The sequence below is a fragment of the Mixophyes fleayi genome, chromosome 4 (assembly GCF_038048845.1).
Source record: "Mixophyes fleayi isolate aMixFle1 chromosome 4, aMixFle1.hap1, whole genome shotgun sequence".
In the NCBI taxonomy this organism is placed as follows: Eukaryota; Metazoa; Chordata; class Amphibia; order Anura; family Limnodynastidae; genus Mixophyes; species Mixophyes fleayi.
Genome location: NC_134405.1, coordinates 11,338,110 through 11,343,284, shown reverse-complemented (window position 1 = coordinate 11,343,284; position 5,175 = coordinate 11,338,110). Strand labels below are relative to the sequence as shown.

Below are 5,175 nucleotides of genomic sequence, written 5' to 3'. Positions count from 1 at the left end.
CTCGATCATTTCATTATCAAAGTTAAGATCCTGTTTAATTCAACATACTTAGTAAGTTATATGAACAAGAACATTTTTGTATACTTATTTATACCGGTGGAAACTACTGACCTCAAGGCTGAGACTCTACATACCTGAGCCACCCAGTTTACTGGATGATAAGTTCCCATCTATAATCTGTGGGACTATCTTGACCGCAACATCTGTTAGCTCTACTTAGCTGTTAAAATTGTACACATTATGTTTTCCGTAGGTTTAAAATGATTCCTCGAATAACAATTCTGTCCCTGATAAATGACACAATAATTTCTACATCTGCAAAATTGTGTATTGCTCGTGTAATGACTCTTTTCACCTCTTGGTTCCTCAGGCTGTATATAAGTGGATTCAGCATTGGTGACACCACTGTATAGAAGACAGCAGCTATCTTGTCTTGTTTTTCAAAGACATTGGATGAAGAGCGTAGATAAGTGAAGAAAACGGACACATAGAACAAGGTGACACACATGAGATGAGAAGAGCATGTACTGAAAGCTTTTTTCCTGCCCTCAGCAGAGTTCATTCGCAGAATGGAAGAAATGATAAAAGTGTATGAGATCAGAATAACTATTAATGTACCCATGCCACTTCAAAGTGTGAAGAAAATGATTCCCATGTCACAAGAGAAAGTATCAGAACAGGACAGTCTGAGCAGTGGAGGCATGTCACAGTAGAAGTGGTCTATAAGTTTTGAACCACAGAATTGGAGACTGAATACACATCCAGTCTCCATGGATGACTGCATGAAGCCAACAGAGAAAGATAAGACAACCAGATACCAACATTTTTTCTTGGTCATTATTGAGACATAATGGAGAGGGTGACATATAGCAACATATCGGTCATATGACATGTTTGAGAGAAGAAGAACCTCAGTACATGCCAGAGCAGCAAAAAGGAAGAACTGAAGGGCACATCCATCAAATGAGATGATCTTCCTCATGGAGAAAAGGTCAAAGAGCATTTTAGGAGTAATAACTGAGGAGTAGAGAAGGTCCACCAGAGAGAGATAACTCAGGAAGAAGTACATCGGAGTGTGGAGTTTGGAGGTGCTATGAACAACAGTCATCATACCGATGTTTCCAACTATAGTTACAATATAAACTTGTAAGAATATAATGAAGAGGAATAGGGCAAGATCTCCATTGTCAGTAAGTCCAGAAAACACAAACACTGTCACTTGTGTCTTGTTTATGATGTCCATTGACATACCTGTAATGGTGAAATAAATATTGATTACACAAATCAATAATTCACAAATCTAAAGCAGTGTGCAAAATAAGTAGTGTCACATAAAGTGCAAAGTACAACCTGCAACAGAAAACTGTGTGCAGGACATGAACTGGGCCACATCGGGGCTGATGCAGAATTGGCCGCAATTGTTCCCCAAGTCTCAGACACAATTTGCATTCTTTCAAAGAGCTGCAATTGCGTCATGTGGAAAGCAGCAATTATCTTAGGATGTGTGCCAGATGGCAACAGTAACATGTGCGTCTGGTCTACGTCACATACACTTATGTCCCACTTCCAGCCATGTTTTTACCCATTTATTTTATTTGCAACAAATGTATCGCTATTAGGCAGCAATTAAACTGCTAAAACCTCTCTAGTTTGGTTGTCACAACTCTCCCTGTCTTGTGTATAAAAAAAAAAAAAGTTTTGCTTAAGCACGTGCACAAAATCATAATATATGACTGAGGGATGAAGAAACCACCAATCGATATAAGTGCATCATTCGCAAACAGCCAATCACAAGTAGTTTGATAGTGCTGGGGACAGTCATCATCCACTATTTTAATTTTCCTTGAGCACTCGAAAATAATAGGTCTTTCTCAGACTCATATGCATCTACACCTGTCCTGCATCTGTTCTCAGTTGTGTGAACAAGGATGTACAGTACTCTCCCTACATTAAAATGCCCCCGTTCTGTCTATCTAGATGCAAGCATCCGTAAGTGGCAGAATCTTTATGGGCACATACGTGTATGCCTATATTTCGCTACAGAAACTTGCATAGTACTCATGATTACCAGAACCAAGCTAGACGGACGAATAACTTAGTCACACTAACATGAAATCTAAAGAGTGTGGTCATAAAGGAGGAAGGCACAATCTTAGTCAGAGACCGTGTGTGTGTCAGAGAACGCATCAAACATGTCCATTGAAGAAGGAAGACCAAGGTGTCAGGGAAATGATAGCTTATGATATTAAAAAAGGTCTATAACTAGAACCAGAATTCCTCTATTTCAGGACAGTACAAATACGATGTAAGTTACCTATCTGGCCACTGCCTTAAAACCAGAATGAAAACAAATTACGCATGCTGGTAAGGTTATATTCATCCTCATTGTTTATTTGTAAGGGGCCAGATATTCCGCAGTGCCGGACAGACAGCTTACAAATCACAAAATGCAAATTAAACATAGTAACAAACAATACAAGTACAAATAGAAGTATGAATCTTAAAAGTGCAATTAAAGGTGGAAAATATACAAGTAAAAATTTTAAAAGTACAAGCTAAACATAAAAATCACAGACATACTATTTAAATATAAAAACATAAAAACAAATATAAAAACATAACAAGTACATTTGAGGTAGACAAAGAAGCTGCAGGCATAAGACTTAGGGTAGAGAGTGAACTGCTCGTGAGAGCTTACAGTCTAGAGGGAGACCAATGAGCCAGTAGGGCAGACATTAGAGAGTATGAGGTTATATTTCATAATATATTTATCCACCAACCATACAAAGTTAAGGATTATATTATTATTAATGGTGCCAATGCCTCTCTGGGTAAAGGATGTCCAAAAGAGTTCTCTCAGAACAATTGTGAAGGCCAGTGATTGTTAACACTATGCCCACTTCAGTAATGAGTGTCTCCACTTGTAGGAGGCTAACTAGTCATCATTGAATGCTGCCAAACAGAGGTTCAGGTAAAATAGCCCCAAGCCACTTTTGATTGGATGTCTCAACAGCATCATTTTATTTATTCTGCCTCTATGATTTCTCCAAATATAATCAATAACTGATTTTTGGAGCCCCTATAATAATAATTGATTTTTAAAGAACTTAATTTGTGACAACCAGTGAGAGGCCCTGAAATGTGGGAAGAAATTTTGTAACAGTGCTCATCTTGACTGGAGTCCCAAATTTGCCTCTTATACAAAATATTTCCAAGGTCAATTTCAGGATGCTTCAAACTACCATGTCAAATGTTAAACTTTTTAATATCCAACTGGTACATTTTCTTATTTTGTACCATTTATTATGTGAAGAGTAATCTTATATAGTATGTGCTATGTCTGATATGGATAAACTGTGGCTCATCAGGGAAGTTTGAGGGCTGGAATATAAAGACTGTTTTTAAAGAAGCAATACATTATGGAAGGTTTTTTTATTTAAATATAATGTTAAATACCCTTTAATGGATCTGATAGTCATATTTCTTAACTGTACTCCTATAAATATTTATTTCCTTTTCAAAACCTCTCTTGGGGGCAGACACGTATGGCCGACAGCAAAATACACAGACTTAGAATCTTAGTATATTATGTGAAGGCAGAGGTGGTGGAAGGAGGGAAGGATTTTACAGTGCAGAGAGATCTCAGGGAGGCACTCCAAAGCCTCTCTTCTCACTAAATCATGTGCCATGTAACTGTGGTTGCCCTGGTAACCACATGACACTGTGGAAACGGCATACAGTTATAAACCGTTGATAGCAACCTAAAGAAACAAACCAAGGAAAAAGGTAATGACCAAACCTCTTCTAATAGTCTGCTGCAGTAATTTATATTAAAGAACACACTACATTTATTCATGGAATTGCTGCTCTAAACATTTACACCACATGATAAATATTTATCAAATACCATCAAATGTGGGTTAATTCATATTAAATACTACCTATTGTGTGTTAATTACTACTAATGCTTTTAAATATTTTAAAAGTGACCCTGATCTGTTTTATATGTATTTTACTCTTTACTAATAAATATATTGTTAATTTAAGTTATAGATAACATGCTGAAGTGTTCATTTAATCTAACTGAATTATCACATAGCATGTATGAATTACTGCATGGGAACCTAGATTCTAAGGACCTGATTCATTAAGGAACTTAGGCAAGAAATTTCTTACTTAAGTTTCCTGGACAAAACCATGATAAAGTGAAAGGGGTGAAAATTAGTTTTCTTTGCTGCACATAAGTTAAATACTGCTGTTTTTTTCATGTAGCACACACATATCAACTTTAAATTTCAGTGTACAAATAAGCTATCGAGTATTTGTGTGCTACATGAAAAAACAGACATTATTTAACTTATGTGCAAAACAGAAAACTCATTTGCACCCCTTGCCTTTTATCATGGTTTTGTCCAGGAGACTAAAGTAAGAAATGTCTTGCCTAAGTTCATTAATGAACTAGGCCCTTAGACTTGTGAAGATAAGACCTTGCTGGTATGGAGGTCAACTGTTGCCAGCAAATATTAAATAAATATTTTAATAACTTCGCTATTTTTATTGATAACAATTTCACTAGGAACCCTCAAATTAAGATATTTAAAAAATAAATGGTTATTTTTCTCATGAAATGGGCAATAGTGACTTCTTAAACATTATTGGAGATAAATGTTACAAAACAATTTAAGTAAATCTCTAAAAAGTGCAAATAAATAAGGGGATTTATTAGACCAATTAAGATCATTCTTTATTACCTGCAAGAGGTTCAAGACTGGTGAGATAATTTGGATCTCTCCATTTTCTGTAGATAGACCTATTACTTTGCCTTCCAAGTTTGGCTTTGTTGCACCAGTGTAATACTGTTATAACTGTCAGGAGACATATTCTAACAAAATCATCATCATCATCATGATTATCACTAGAACATCACTGAGAATTATCTTCTTCATCTTGGACAAGCGTTTCCCTTATTCAATAATAACAGCTCCTACAGCTCCTTTCTGACATTACTCATAAACTCAACATATCTGGTAGACATTAAGGTTGTAACATGGTAAACAGTTGGAATCCCTACCTCACACAGGTATCTCCTTCTAAATATGTTGTATTAGATAGATTTATAAATCAAAGAACCAACCACCTTGACTTATAGATAGGCTTCCAGCAGTAGGTGGTTCA

The 5,175-nt window shown here is 36.1% G+C and overlaps 1 pseudogene; it reads right to left on the bottom strand.

Moving 5' to 3' along the window:
• Nucleotides 1-238: 238 nt before the first annotated feature.
• LOC142150384 (olfactory receptor 5AP2-like) lies at nt 239-1,243 on the bottom strand (annotated as a pseudogene).
• Nucleotides 1,244-5,175: the final 3,932 nt, after the last annotated feature.